The 16,555-nt window shown below is 47.9% G+C and overlaps 1 non-coding gene across 1 annotated transcript; it reads right to left on the bottom strand.

Annotated features, from left to right (window-relative positions):
• Window positions 1-14,677: 14,677 nt before the first annotated feature.
• TRNAW-CCA (transfer RNA tryptophan (anticodon CCA)) lies at window positions 14,678-14,749 on the bottom strand. The gene has a single exon. It is a non-coding gene; the product is annotated as a tRNA-Trp (tRNA).
• Window positions 14,750-16,555: the final 1,806 nt, after the last annotated feature.

Genomic DNA, 16,555 nt, shown 5'->3' with positions numbered 1-16,555 from the left:
CCACTGAGCACATAAACCTGCATGCATAATCAGCTGCCACCGGAGAGGGACAAAAAGCCCACCCTGCATTAGCCTGGGTTACAAAAAGTAACCAAATTATTGTGTTAGCAGATGTAGTTGCATCTTGAAAAATTAAACACTGTTAAAGGGCGGGTGCCTTAAAACATGATTAATCAAGTCATTAAACTCTAATCTGATCTTCTTACATGCCTCTTTAAAAATCTAATTCTGCAGAGTGAGTTTCCAAGCAACAAAGCTAGGGAAGATGCAACATTCAAGCCCAGGTCTGAAGTCCCCCAGTATTCGGGGATGTTTGGAACAAAAACTGATGTTTGGCTCACAGTTTTCCTTCAGATCATCTATACATACTGATTTGCGAGAGAATGAAATTCACACTTCTGCAAAGGGCCAGCCACAAAGCCAGTGTGTTTCTTGTGTTCCATTGTGGTTTGAGAACATAAGTAGTACATAGATTAGTGTGGGGTGGGAATTTTCCATCAAAATGCTTTTTTGATGGAAATTTGCAGTTTCTGCAAAATTGAAGTTGAATAGATTTTGCTGAAATTTTTCAGTTTTCTGATGGGTAAATCAAAGCAAAATGTTTTGGGTCGATCTGAATGAAAACATTTTGTTGAGCCAAATTAAAATTAATTTTTGGTCATCTGGCATTAATCTGTGTCTGCCCGACTGATGCCTTGCAGCTATCTCATGTACCTATTCTCTTCTGTGGGAGGAGCTCTTTGACTGGACTACATTTCCCATGATGCACTACAGTCTCACCTCTGTCTGAATTGCTATGGTGCCTCATGTGAGATGTAGTCTAGCTAGGGTAGCCCAGACCATTTTGGAGAATAAGGACATGGGACAAGCAAGAGTATGACTTCTATGACACACTGGCTGCTCAGGTGGACACAGTTCAATGTCTGATTGAAACATAACTAAATTCTTTGACATTTCCAAACGGGTTTTTTCAGCAATTTCTATTTCAAGGAAAATTTGGATATCTCCTGAATCAGAACGAAAACAAAAGTTGAAATATCTGAATTTCTTGCAGGATGGAAATTCTGATTTTCAATTAGCTCACGCCTTGGTCTTGTGCCGGCCCTCTGCATGGGGGTGAACTTCCCCCCAAATAAATAGCCCAGTGATCAGTCCTTTCAGCGCATCATACCGTATGTGAAATTCTTCATTTTGAAGATAGCGCTGTTGAGTTGTGACCAGTAAACTTTGCCCAAATACCGTGTATCTCATTCCTATAGAAAACTGGTTGGGAGATTCATGGACCCAACGCTAGTTGAAAAAAATCACTCGGGGGAAGTAATCATGTACAGTACTCTAGAAACAAGGCACCCACCTGCTGCTTCGTATGTTAGTCTCATTCTTTTGAAACCGTAAGATGACATTTGTGTTTTGTTTACTGTTCCCTCCCTTTGTTTTGTACGGAGCTATGCTAGCACCTCGTCTACAGTGAAGTGAAAACAGACGCTCCATTGTTACTGATGTGGACTAAGAATGCGTTTTGTTAGCACACACCCCTGCCTTGGTATTGTCATGCTGTCTTTATCTCATTTCTGTATCCTGTGGTGGGGGTAGAACAGTACGTCCCAGCATGCTGTCATGCACTCCCTGAAGACTAGCGTAAGGGCCAAGAGAGTGGTGGAGGAAAATGACTAGAGGAATTATGCGCAGGAGAGCAACAGCGGCTTTGCTCTCTATGTGAGTGTTGAGCAGGCCCCTGTGCTCCAGGCCGTGCATAAGAACTGCTTTACTGCAGGTGATCATACAGAAGAAAGTGGAAGACAAACAACTCACTGTTGTCCATGGCTTGGTCAGGGAATAGTGACACACTTACAAATTGGGCAGGCAATCGCTGAGCAAGTGCAGTGGGGAAAGCCAGCAAAGAGGGATTAGGCTATGGAGAGTCCATTTGAGTCTGAAGATCACAGCCTTAGGCATCATTTTAGAGCAGAGGTGGGCAAACTACAGCCCGCAGGCCACATCCAGCCTGCTCTGGTTGGGGGGGCTGTGAGCTCCTGGGGCAGTGCAGCTGCAGACCCCGGCCTGACACAGGATTCTGTGCTGTACGGTGTGTGACTGGCTCCACCGGTGCTCCAGGCAGCGCGGTAAGGGGGCAGGGAGCAGGGGAGTTGGACAGGGAGCAGTAGAGTTTGGGAGGGTAGTTGGGGGTGGGGGTGTGGATAGGGGGTGGGACGGTCAGAGAGCAGGAAACAGCGGGGTTGAATGGAGGCAGGGATCCCGGGGGGGCAGTCAAGAAGGGGGGGGAGTTGGATGGGGCGGCAGGGGGCAGTCAGGGGCAGGGGTTCCGCGGGCGGTCAGGGGAGAGGGAGATGGGGGGGATGGATGGGGCAGGGGTGCCGGGGGGAGGCCGTCAGGGGACAGGGTGTGTTAGATGGGGCAGGAGTCCCGAGGGGGCTGTCAGGGGCCGAAAAGCAGGGGGGGTTGGATAGGGAGTGGGGGCCAGGCCATGTCTGGCTGTTTGTGGGGGCACAGCCTCCCCTAAGCAGCCCTCCATACAATTTCAGAAACATGATGTGGCCCTCCGACCAAAAAGTTTGCCCACCCCTGTTTTAGAGGAAACGTGAACCATATGACCAGTAATAGGACAAGTGAGGGATCCTGCCATGAACTTTCTAGAAGGAGCTAAATCTAGACAGACACCAAGAAGAGAAGAGGGGAGCTGAGAGGAAGGATGGCCCAGGGTGCTAACTTGGGACTTGGGAGACCTAGGTTCAATCCCTTCTCTGCCCCATGTGACCTTGAGCAAGTCACTTTCTCTATGCCCCCCCTCTGTACAATGGGGATAGGTGCCCTGCTTTATGGAGTGCTGTAAAGGTCAATACATTAACAAGTGTGAGGTGCTCAGATTTTACTGTGATGGGGGCCAGATAACTTTCTAGATGAACAACATAGAAGAAGGGATTTTTCTTAGCTATATTGGTGTTCGTATTCATTTACAACCCTGCCTCACTCTCACTGCTTCTCCCAAGAAGAAAAGAGTTCAAGTATGTGTCGTCCACCTTCCCCATGTTTAGATGCTTGGAAGGTTGTGGTAATAGTCAGAATTTCTCCATTTGATCAGGGCCTACGCCTCAGCATGCTACAACATACTAGCTTTGTGTTGTGGGTTATGTTGCCCACTAGTCGTTCATGCACAAGGAGAAGATGGGGCCCTTTTACTAGTGCTGCCAGTTGTGAGATTTTCTTTGGCTCAAGTGGTAGAGGCTCCCATTTTTGAAGATGAAGGATCAAGTTTCTAGCCCTGGTTGCCCAGGGGTGCGTATAGGTGTGTGCGCGTATGATGTACCTAATAATAGTCTCTGAAGTCTGTGTTATGATAGTAATTTATAGCTACATATAGTAAACGGTTGCCAGTAGATTTTTTTTGTCTCCTTTTTCTGAAGCGTCAGAGATGGCCACAGCTGGAGATGGGATACTGGACAGGGAGGGCCAGGGCTGTGAGGTGGCACCGAGCAGAGTCTCTCAGGTGCTTGGCTGGCTGGTTCTTGCTCACATGCTCAGGGTCTAACTGGTCACCATATGTGGAGTGGGGAAGGAATTTTCCCCCAGGTCAGATTGGCAGCGACCTTTGGTGGTTTTCATCTTCCTCTGTCACATGGATCATCTGGGTATGTCTCACCTAATCAATTCCCTGCCATTTCAGAGGCTGTGTGCGCCTCAGTCGCTTTTGTCCTCTGCCTGTGGCACACAATGGTTTAGTCTCCTCTGGGCCTGTAAAACTTTGGGTTGTTGCCTTGGTGTGGAGGTGGCTGGCTGGTGAGGATGACCTGTGATACATGGGAGGTCAGAGGATCTGGTGGTCCCTTCTGACCTTCAACTCTAAGCTAATGTGCTCAGTGCTTTTTTTGCCTCTGTCTTCACTAACAAGGACAGCTCCCAGACTGCTGTGCTGGGCATCACAAAATGGGGAAGAGATGGCCAGCCCTCTGTGGAGATAGAGGTGGTTAGGGACTATTTAGAAAAGCTGGACGTGCACAAGTCCATGGGGCCGGACGAGTTGCATCCGAGAGTGCTGAAGGAATTGGCGGCTGTGATTGCAGAGCCATTGGCCATTATCTTTGAAAACTCGTGGCGAACTGGGGAAGTCCCAGATGACTGGAAAAAGGCTAATGTTGTGCCAATCTTTAAAAAAGGGAAGGAGGAGGATCCTGAGAACTACAGGCCAGTCAGCCTCACTTCAGTCCCCGGAAAAATCATGGAGCAGGTCCTCAAGGAATCAATCCTGAAGCACTTACACGAGAGGAAAGTGATCAGGAACAGTCAGCATGGATTCACCAAGGGAAGGTCATGCCTGACTAATCTAATCGCCTTCTATGATGAGATTACTAGTTCTGTGGATGAAGGGAAAGCAGCGGATGTATTGTTTCTTGACTTTAGCAAAGGTTTTGACACAGTCTCCCACAGTATTCTTGTCAGTAAGTTAAAGAAGTATGGGCTGGATGAATGCACTATAAGGTGGGTAGAAAGTTGGCTAGATTGTTGGGCTCAACAGGTAGTGATCAATGGCTCCATGTCTAGTTGGCAGCCGGTGTCAAGTGGAGTGCCCCAGGGGTTGGTCCTGGGGCCGGTTTTGTTCAATATCTTCATAAATGATCTGGAAGATGGTGTGGATTGCACTCTCAGCAAATTTGCGGATGATACTAAACTGGGAGGAGTGGTAGATATGCTGGAGGGCAGGGATAGGATACAAAGGGACCTAGACAAATTGGAGGATTGGGCCAAAAAAAATCTGATGAGGTTCAATAAGGATAAGTGCAGGGTCCTGCACTTAGGACGGAAGAACCCAATGTACAGCTACAGACTAGGGACCGAATGGCTAGGCAGCAGTTCTGTGAAAAAGGACTTAGGGGTGACAGTGGACGAGAAGCTGGATATGAGTCAGCAGTGTGCCCTTGTTGCCAAGTAGGCCAATGGCATTTTGGGATGTATAAGTAGGGACATAGCCAGCAGATCGAGGGACGTGATCATTCCCCTCTATTCGACATTGGTGAGGCCTCATCTGGAGTAGTGTGTCCAATTTTGGGCCCCACACTACAAGAAGGATGTGGATAAATTGGAGAGAGTCCAGCGAAGGGCAACAAAAATGATTAGGGGTCTGGAACACATGACTTATGAGGAGAGGCTGAGGGAACTGGGATTGTTTAGTCTGCAGAAGAGAAGAATGAGGGGGGATTTGATAGCTGCTTTCAGCTACCTGAGAGGTGGTTCCAGAGAGGATGGTTCTAGACTATTCTCAGTGGTAGAAGAGGACAGGACAAGGAGTAATGGTCTCAAGTTGCAGTGGGGGAGGTTTAGGTTGGATATTAGGAAAAACTTCTTCACTAGGAGGGTGGTGAAACACTGGAATGCATTACCTAGGGAGGTGGTAGAATCTCCTTCCTTAGAAGTTTTTAAGGTCAGGCTTGACAAAGCCCTGGCTGGGATGATTTAATTGGGGATTGGTCCTGCTTTGAGCAGGGGGTTGGACTAGATGACCTCCTGAGGTCCCTTCCAACCCTGATATTCTATGATTCTATGACTCTGTGATGACATGCAAGACTGTGTAGCATTGTTCCTGGCTTTGGTAGGACTAATAAATCTTGTGGTGAACACTGTGATTGGCTTCCTCTGTGCAGCTCTTTCTATCAGCTCTTAACAGTCTGCAGGACACAGACTCATTGCAACACATCCTTACCCATCTTCCTGTCATGTCCTGGTTGCTCACATTAACGGCTGGCTGTTCCTTTTTCTATGGCTACCACTCTATTAGGCCATCAGAATTGTGCCAGGGCACAGATTAACTGTATAGGGGCAAGTTCATCCCTGGCATAACCCCCTGATTTTAATGGCATTATGCCAGAGACGGATTTTGACCTAAGAGCTCTTTCATTTGTGAGTGAAGATGTGTGGTGGCCACTGCCACATCTCCAGAATACCGGACATTCTGGTACTTCCGGGAACGGTGCAGTCTCTGGCAGAGAAGACTGCCGTTTTGAAGAGTGCACCTCTCCACTCCTGCTGGCATGATCTCTCACACACCCATGCTGCATAGAGGATGCCATTTTGAAGAGCGCTCGCCCTGCCCCTGCCGGCGTGACCTTGCATGCATTGCACTGGTGGGGGTGGAGCAGCATGCTCTTCAAAATGGCAGTCCTCCATGCTTGTTACCTGACAAAATTGCGTCCAGTTTTGTCTCAGTACTGGACAGGGAACAAACCATAGGAAAACAGGGTGTGCATCTTAAAACTGAACTAATGGCCTGCCAGGCAGCAATGGGGAGAGATGAAGGAGTAGAAGAGAGTGACAAAGGGAGGTAGCACATGGAGATCCTAATTGAGAAATGAGGGAGGGGTATAGGATAGACTGAGAAAGAGGGACGATCAGCGAGTTATCTCAAGTGCCTATACACAAATGCAAGAAGCCTGGGAAACAAGCAGGGAGAACTGGAAGTCCTGGCACAGTCAAGGAATTATGATGTGATTGGAATAATAGAGACTTGGTGGGATAACTCACATGACTGGAGTACTGTCATGGATGGATATAAACTGTTCAGGAAGGACAGGCAAGGCAGAAAAGGTGGGGGAGTTGTACTGTATGTAAGGGAGCGGTATGACTGCTCAGAGCTCAAGTATGAAACTGCAGAAAAACTTGAGTGTCTCTGGATTAAGTTTAGAAGCGTGAGCAACAAGGGTGATGTCGTGGTGGGAGTCTGCTATAGACCACCAGACCGGGGGATGAAGTGGATGAGGCTTTCTTCCGGCAACTCACGGAAGTTACTAGATCGCAGGCCCTGGTTCTCCTGGGAGACTTCAATCACCCTGATATTTGCTATGAGAGCAATACAGCGGTGCACAGACAATCGAAGAAGTTTTTGGAAAGAGTAGGGGACAATTTCCTGGTGCAAGTGCTAAAGGAACCAACTAGGGGCAGAACTCTTCTTGACTAGGATACAGAGGGCCCTAGACAAATTAGAGGATTGGGCCAAAGGAAATCTGATGAGGTTCAACAAGGACAAGTGCAGAGTCCTGCACTTAGGACAGAAGAATCCCATGCACCGCTACAGACTAGGGACCGAATGGGTTGGCAGCAGTTCTGCAGAAAAGGACCTAGGGGTTACAGTGGACGAGAAGCTGGATATGGGCACACTGTTGACTCTTGTTGCCAAGAAGGCCAATGGCATTTTGGGATGTATACATAGGGGCATTGCCAACAGATCGAGGGACGTGATCATTCCCCTCTGTTCAACATTGTTGAGGCCTCATCTGGAGTACTGTGTCCAGTTTTGGGCCCCACACTACAAGAAGGATGTGAAAAAATTGGAAAGTGTCCAGCGGAGGGCAACAAAAATGATTAGGGGACTGGAACACATGACTTATGAGGAGAGGCTGAGGGAACTGGGATTGTTTAGTCTGCAGAAGAGAAGAATGAGGGGGGATTTGATAGCTGCTTTCAGCTACCTGAGAGGTGGTTCCAGAGAGGATGGTTCTAGACTATTCTCAGTGGTAGAAGAGGACAGGACAAGGAGTAATGGTCTCAAGTTGCAGTGGGGGAGGTTTAGGTTGGATATTAGGAAAAACTTCTTCACTAGGAGGGTGGTGAAACACTGGAATGCATTACCTAGGGAGGTGGTAGAATCTCCTTCCTTAGAAGTTTTTAAGGTCAGGCTTGACAAAGCCCTGGCTGGGATGATTTAATTGGGGATTGGTCCTGCTTTGAGCAGGGGGTTGGACTAGATGACCTCCTGAGGTCCCTTCCAACCCTGATATTCTATGATTCTATGACTCTGTGATGACATGCAAGACTGTGTAGCATTGTTCCTGGCTTTGGTAGGACTAATAAATCTTGTGGTGAACACTGTGATTGGCTTCCTCTGTGCAGCTCTTTCTATCAGCTCTTAACAGTCTGCAGGACACAGACTCATTGCAACACATCCTTACCCATCTTCCTGTCATGTCCTGGTTGCTCACATTAACGGCTGGCTGTTCCTTTTTCTATGGCTACCACTCTATTAGGCCATCAGAATTGTGCCAGGGCACAGATTAACTGTATAGGGGCAAGTTCATCCCTGGCATAACCCCCTGATTTTAATGGCATTATGCCAGAGACGGATTTTGACCTAAGAGCTCTTTCATTTGTGAGTGAAGATGTGTGGTGGCCACTGCCACATCTCCAGAATACCGGACATTCTGGTACTTCCGGGAACGGTGCAGTCTCTGGCAGAGAAGACTGCCGTTTTGAAGAGTGCACCTCTCCACTCCTGCTGGCATGATCTCTCACACACCCATGCTGCATAGAGGATGCCATTTTGAAGAGCGCTCGCCCTGCCCCTGCCGGCGTGACCTTGCATGCATTGCACTGGTGGGGGTGGAGCAGCATGCTCTTCAAAATGGCAGTCCTCCATGCTTGTTACCTGACAAAATTGCGTCCAGTTTTGTCTCAGTACTGGACAGGGAACAAACCATAGGAAAACAGGGTGTGCATCTTAAAACTGAACTAATGGCCTGCCAGGCAGCAATGGGGAGAGATGAAGGAGTAGAAGAGAGTGACAAAGGGAGGTAGCACATGGAGATCCTAATTGAGAAATGAGGGAGGGGTATAGGATAGACTGAGAAAGAGGGACGATCAGCGAGTTATCTCAAGTGCCTATACACAAATGCAAGAAGCCTGGGAAACAAGCAGGGAGAACTGGAAGTCCTGGCACAGTCAAGGAATTATGATGTGATTGGAATAATAGAGACTTGGTGGGATAACTCACATGACTGGAGTACTGTCATGGATGGATATAAACTGTTCAGGAAGGACAGGCAAGGCAGAAAAGGTGGGGGAGTTGTACTGTATGTAAGGGAGCGGTATGACTGCTCAGAGCTCAAGTATGAAACTGCAGAAAAACTTGAGTGTCTCTGGATTAAGTTTAGAAGCGTGAGCAACAAGGGTGATGTCGTGGTGGGAGTCTGCTATAGACCACCAGACCGGGGGATGAAGTGGATGAGGCTTTCTTCCGGCAACTCACGGAAGTTACTAGATCGCAGGCCCTGGTTCTCCTGGGAGACTTCAATCACCCTGATATTTGCTATGAGAGCAATACAGCGGTGCACAGACAATCGAAGAAGTTTTTGGAAAGAGTAGGGGACAATTTCCTGGTGCAAGTGCTAAAGGAACCAACTAGGGGCAGAACTCTTCTTGACTAGGATACAGAGGGCCCTAGACAAATTAGAGGATTGGGCCAAAGGAAATCTGATGAGGTTCAACAAGGACAAGTGCAGAGTCCTGCACTTAGGACAGAAGAATCCCATGCACCGCTACAGACTAGGGACCGAATGGGTTGGCAGCAGTTCTGCAGAAAAGGACCTAGGGGTTACAGTGGACGAGAAGCTGGATATGGGCACACTGTTGACTCTTGTTGCCAAGAAGGCCAATGGCATTTTGGGATGTATACATAGGGGCATTGCCAACAGATCGAGGGACGTGATCATTCCCCTCTGTTCAACATTGTTGAGGCCTCATCTGGAGTACTGTGTCCAGTTTTGGGCCCCACACTACAAGAAGGATGTGAAAAAATTGGAAAGTGTCCAGCGGAGGGCAACAAAAATGATTAGGGGACTGGAACACATGACTTATGAGGAGAGGCTGAGGGAACTGGGATCGTTTAGTCTGCGGAAGAGAAGAATGAGGAGGGATTTGATAGGTGCTTTCAACTACCTGAAAGGGGGTTCCAAAGAGGATGGATCTAGACTGTTCTCAGTGGTAGCAGATGACAGAACAAGGAGTAATGGTCTCAAGTTGCAGTGGGGGAGGTTTAGGTTGGCTATTAGGAAAAACTTTTTCACTAGGAGGGTGGTGAAACACTGGAATGTGTTACCTAGGGAGGTGGTGGAATCTCCTTCCTTAGATATTTTTAACGTCAGGCTTGACAAAGTCCTGGCTGGGATGATTTATTTGGGGATTGGTCCTCCTTTGAGCAGGGGGTTGGACTAGATGATCTCCAGAGGTCCCTTCCAACCCTGATATTCTATGATTGGAAGGGAAATGGACACAGAGAAAAGGTGGGTGAAGAGAGAGGAAATAAGGAGGAGCTCAGAGATGGGAGAGACAGAGTGGCAGAGCAGGAGGGGGGAAGGAAATTAGGTGTGGGTGAAATGATGTGGATACAATAAGAATGACGTGTCTGAGATCAAGGCGGGGGGACTCCCCTCTCAGTTTTTCCTACTTGCTCTTCCCCTTTGGCAGGGCTCTTCACTAGACATAGGTCTCAGCCTCCACCAGTGTCCCCACCTCTGGCCCAGAGACTGCTCACCTGGGCCCCCCTATGTAGGCAGAAGGGGTTCAAACTCCTGATGCAAGGAATCCCTGCATCCCTCATCTCAACAAGTGACTATCCCATTGGTTTCCCCAAGTATAAAATTTCTAGTTTTTGAATATCTATTTCTATTAACTGTCAGTCAGGTCCATGGTTTAACCTTGAGAATCTTTTAAATTCTCCATCTTTGTTTTCCATGTGACATGGAGCTGGAGATAAATGTGTTTGTATACAGTGATTGTCACAAGTAGGTCATCTTCTAAACTGTTGGCTTGAAAGACTAATTGTATGACAAACCCCAAAACAGCAAGGCATGATTAATTCACTGAAGACTGATTGTCCGGAAAGAGAGAGAAGGCTGCTGTCAGTGACAACTATATTTGGTTTTAGAGTAGCAGCCGTGTTAGTCTGTATCCGCAAAAAAAAAAAAAGGAGGACTTGTGGCACCTTAGAGACTTATGCTCAAATAAATTTGTTAGTTTCTAAGGTGCCACGACTATATTTGGATGACTCGAAATTGTCTATCATTGCCAGGAGCTTCCTACATCTCTAACACCACATTCAAAATGGAGCATTTGTGCACTAGAAAACTTCAGACATATTCCACGCCGTGCTAATAGGGGAAGGGAGTGGGTAGAGAGCAAGGCTACAAGAAGGAAAATTCATTACCCCTACTGTTAAATTGATAACTTAGAATCTTTAATTGTAATGGCATCTATTATGTAGCCTTTCCACAGTACAGTTTAGGCAGTCACTTATTTTAACTGTTGGTTTGATTTTCTTGCATTTTTCCATTCCTTGCTACTGATACATTTTCATGGCTGTGAATCTGTGACAATCTTATGCTATTGAAATATAAATCATTTGGAATATACGTTCATGCAGAGTAGCAGTCTTTTTAATCTCTCCTCATACGGCTGCTGGTCCATACCCCTAATAATTTTTGTTGCTCTTTTCTGAACCTTTTCCAATTCCAATAGATCCTTTCTGAGATGGGGCGATCACATCTGCACACAATTCAAGATGTGGGAAAACCATGGATTTATATAGAGGCATTATAATATTTTCTGTCTTCTTATCTATCCCTTTCTTAATGGTTCCCAACATTGTTAGATTTTTTGACTGCTTCTGCACATTGAGTGGAGGTCTTCACAGAAGTATCCACAATGACTCCAACATCTCTCGAGTGGTACCAGCTACTTTATATGTATAGTTGGGATTATGCTTTCCAATGTGCGTTACTTTGCATTTATCCACATTGAATTTCATCTGCCATTTTGTTGCCCAGTTACGTGAGATCCCTTTGTAGCTCTTTGCAGTCGCTTTGGACATCACTATCTTGAGTACTTATGTATGAGGGGGGATTTGATAGCAGCCTTCAACTACCTGAAGGGGGGTTCCAAAGAGGATGGAGCTAGGGTGTTCTCAGAACAAAGAGCAATGGTCTTAAGTTGCAATGGGGGAGGTCTAGGTTGGATATTAGGAAACACTATTTCACTAGGAGGGTGGTGAAGCACTGGAATGGGTTACCTGGGGGCGGGGGGTGGAATCTCCATCCTTAGAGGTTTAAGGCCCAGCTTGACAAAGCCCTGGCTGGGATGATTTAGTTGGGGCAGGTCCTGCTTTGAGCAGGGGCTGGACTAGATGACCTACTGAGGTCTCTTCTAACCCTAATCTATGACTGGCTTGCCCAGGCTCACTATTTCAACATTCCCAGTGGTAATCCACCGGTTGGGAAAGGCAGTCCCTGCTTGCAGCTTTCTGAACAATCCTGTGTTCTTAAGATGCTCATGTCATGCGCCTTCCCTGATCAGCCTGTATCGATGTTCGTGATGCATCTCCAGTGTTCCACCAGTAGCCCTCTCTGTTGATGTACTCAGTAGCTAGGTGGTCTGGCGTCAAAATAGGGATATGCATGCTGTCTATCCACCGCAGTCTGGGAACCCCATTGCTGCAGATCCATCTACTATGTCCTGCAGATTGCTGAGAGTCATGGTCCTGCATAGCAGGAGGCGATTAATGGCCCTGAACACTTATCACAATAGCCCCCATGGTGAATTTCCCAGCTCCAAATTGATTCCCAATTGACTGGTAGCAGTCTGGAGTTGCAACTTTCCACAGTGCAATCACCACTCGCTTCTCCACTGTCAGTGCAGCTCTCATTCTGGTGTCCTTGTGCAGGAGGGCTGGGGTGAGCTCAGTGTGCAGATTCAGGAATGTGGTCTTGCACATCCGAAAGTTGTGCGGCCCCAGCTCATCATCCCAAGCCTGTGTTACAATGTGATCCCACCAATCAATGCTTGTTTTTTGGGGCCCAGAAGTAGCATTCCACCATTTGCAGTTGCTCCATGAATACCACCAACAACTTTGCATTTGTTCTTGCTATGCCCCACAGCAATCTGTCCTCCAAGGAACTGGCACTTTGTCCGCCCATTTGGTTCTTCTTTCAGCTCTTCAAATACTCCATGATCGTGCACCCTGTGATTGCAACACTCATGACAATATTGCAGAATTGTGCAGGCTCCATGCTTCTGTCAGAGATGGTGGACAGCAAGGAGGGCCACACGGGTTTGTGGAATTTTGAAAAAGAGGCATGAAAATTATGGAATACAGACTCCCTCTACACTGGCTCAACTCCGCTGGCTGGCGCAGAAGATGGAGAAGGTTCATGGTCTGGTTCTCACCCTGCACTTTTACATTGGCTAGGACCAGCAACAGCTATGCTGGAATTGAGCATTCCTTGCACCCTTTGAGGGTGTGGCTGTGTGGAGACACATGGGGTGATGGACTAGAGAAGACTCCTTGTACCCTCTCCTCAGCCACAAGACATGGCCTCTGCCTATTGTTGTTAAACCACATGAGATAATAATGCCCTTTTGCATGACGGCCACCAGCCAATCTTCAAGCTGCTGTGAAGGTAACTGCTAGTCTGTAAGTGCTGACTGTCCTGCAAAACCAATACACTTGGGCAAGTCCCAAGAGCCCCAGTCAAATGCAGACAGTCTCTTGCCTGAGTACATCTCTTCTGATTCATTTTGAGCACAATTTCCCTTTGATTGTTCTGGCGCTAGCACCTGCTTTGAAATGGTTTTCGAACTGTAACAGTGAGCACTTTTGAGCTTTGTTCTGTCATTCTCACAAGGTCAGGAGACTACGGAACAAATTCAGCCCTGGAAATTTCATTGGGATGACAGCGCTCAAGAGTACACCTGGGTGAGTAAGGGTTGCATGACTGTGCCCTGGAGATTATGCATCTGGCATTCCAGACCTCCTGGGGGGAAATGCCTGGAATGCTGCACACCCCACTCTTCAAAGTGTGGATTACCTCTCTAGAGTCCCCTAACTTTTCCACTAGATCATACTCTCTGGGATTGTCTCACTATGTATGTGTGCAGCATCTAACACAATGGGGCTCTGAGATGTGGCTTCTTAGCGCCAGCTGTCGCAGCTCATGCTTTTGCACTGGAAGTCTGTGCTTCAATCCCAAATGTGCCAGCCAAGATGGTGGACGTGACACTATATCTTTAAAAAACATAAATAGCAATCTACTGTGCAGTAGATCTAGCCAAAGGGTGGGGGAGAGGAAGAGAAAATACTGAGGCCATGTCTACACTTACTGGTAGATTGGCACTGCTGAGATTGATGCAGCGGTGTTGATTTAGCGGGTCCGGTGAAGACCCACCAAGTCAATGGTAGAGCAATCTCCCGTTGACTCTGGTACTCCAGCTCCCCGAGAAGAGCAAGGTAAGTCGGCGGGAGAGCATCTCCCATCAACACAGCACAATGTAGACACCACGGTAAGTTGACCTAAGCTATATCAACCTCAGTTACGTTATTCATGTAACTGAAGTCGTGTAATGTATTGTGGTGTAGAGAAGGCCCGAGGATGGACCCGATAACCAAATTGCTGCTGCTGTAGAATCCTTGCTCTAGATCCTCAGCTGGTGGAAATGAGCTGATGATGACTTCCGGGGAGCTCTGTTCACTTGCACCAGCTGAGAATCTGGCCCTTTAGTCTTTTCATTTCCTGACTTTGTTATGTTTGCTCTGCTACATTAATGAAATTTCTGCATCTTATAGCTCTCTCTGTATCTCCAGCAAAGTGCTTTGGGAGTCTTCTTAAGGAAGAGTGCTCCAGAAAAGTTAAGACAGAATCATAGAATATCAGGGTTGGAAGGGACCTCAGGAAGTCATCTAGTCCAATCCCCTGCTCAAAGCAGGACCAATCCCCAATTTTTGCCCCAGATCCTAAATGGCCCCCTCCAGGATTGAACTCACAACCCTGGGTTTAGCAGGCCAATGCTCAAACCACTGAGCTATCCCTCCCCCCAGAATAAATCCCCCTGCAGGCCGGGGGCACCCTGACCCCGACATGATTCGAACACGCAGCCTTCTGATCTGGAGTCAGACGCGCTACTGTTGCGCCACGAGGTCCCAAGTTTTATAGTTTGCTGTAATTAATTTTTTTTCACTCTCCCATATAAAAATTTAGAAATACATTAACAGGATGTTCCAAATTTCTCCTGGGACTTCCTCAATGCTTGTGATCTACCAGAGATTACTGCTATATAACTTCCAATTTCCCTAGAAAATAAAGCATTATTTATAAGATGAAACAGAGGCAGGCAATTCTATAAAAATGTAGAGCATATATAGAGGTCCCTAGATCCTGCCCCTGAAGGTCAGAGTATTTAAGTGATGCATAAAGCTGGGTGTTGTATTCTGGTACAACTACGACTGGCCCAAATTTGCCTATTCCTTATGAATAGGCATGAAAACAAATAGCTCAGTCCAGAGCATACTTGAGGGTCTGATACTTACTGACCCCAAGCCCTCTTTACACTGCTCTGGCAAAGTGAAAGGGTCTTAGAGTAAGTGTAAATCTAATTTAAGCCCATTGGAAGGCTCCTTTACACTGCTGGAGTGGTGTAAGGGGCCTAGGTGTAAATGAAAATTAGACCAACAGTTCCACCTTTGAGAAGAAGCTTGACCTTGTGGTTAAGGGACCGAACATGGTTCAGTTCCCAGCTCCACCACAAATTCCTTATGTGGCTTTTGGGGTCTCTCTGTGCCCTCAGGTCCCCAGCTGTGAAAGGGTAGAGTAACCCTTCCCCTCTCCCACCCTTGTTCTCTCTTGTCTGTCTAGGTCAGGGGTCTCAAAGTCCTGGCCCGCAGGCCATCTGCAGCCCGAGAACCTCCCCACTGCGGCCCGTAGAAACTTTAAATAAAGTTATTTCATCCGGCCCTCATGGCGGCCTGCCAAGGGGGGGAGCAGGCAGGAGAGAGTCACATGCCCCTCCCCTCAATGTTGCGCCATCCTGCTGCTCCTGCAATCCTCCCAGGGGTTGCACTCGGCAACATATCATTCACCTTGGGCAGCTCAGCTCCCTGCAAGCGGTTCCCTATCCCTGCTGTTGCCCCGGAGGAGAGATGCATGCAGCCAGCTGTCTGCTGCAGGTGCTGCCCCCCGCAGCTCCCATTGGCTGGTGAAGAGGGGCAGAGATATCATCACTAGTTGCTGGGCAGAGTCAGCCAGGGCAGCAAGAGACCAAGGGAACAAGGGAAAAGGGTGGGAAACGGGCTGGGAGGTGGCATGAACCATCTTCAGTGACATGATTGGCCACCAGAGGATTTGAGGATTGGAACTGGCCCTAAGGTAAATGGAGTTTGAGACCCCCTGGTCTAAGTTCTAAGAGCTCAGGGCAGGAACTCTCTCTCGCTACACCTAGCTCAATGGGGCCCTGATCTTGGCTGCAGCCTCTGGTGCAACCATGAGAAAAAGTTCTAATAATCCTAATGAAGTCGTGGTATTTTGGATTATGCAGTAGCACTAATCAGTCCTGTTTAGCAGAGCGGGCTACAGGTCATAATGGCCAGAGTGGGAAGCTGGGCCGAGTGCCATGGGACAGCACTGGCCGTTGTGGGGTGAGTGCAGGGTGGGCTTAGTCTCCAGACCAGCCCCCTTCCCAGGCCTCTTCTCTCCTCCCCCCTGGGCTGGGATTAGGGTCGCACAGCTGGAGTGGAAGTTGCTGTCGTGGATGACCAGTGCCCCCTCGGCAGGTTGGCATACTGCACCCATTTTATCGGGAGGCCACATCTGCCCTGGCTTTGGGTATTTAAAGCGTTTGCTCAGAGTCATAGATTCATAGAAGGTTAGGGTTGGAAGGGACCTCAGGAGGTCATCTAGTCCAACCCCCTGCTTGAAGCAGGACCAATCCCCAATTTTTGCTCCAGATCCCT

The sequence above is a fragment of the Lepidochelys kempii genome, chromosome 5 (assembly GCF_965140285.1).
Source record: "Lepidochelys kempii isolate rLepKem1 chromosome 5, rLepKem1.hap1, whole genome shotgun sequence".
NCBI lineage: Eukaryota > Metazoa > Chordata > Testudines > Cheloniidae > Lepidochelys > Lepidochelys kempii.
Note: the sequence above shows the minus strand (reverse complement) of the source record. Positions and strands in the feature narration are given on the sequence as shown.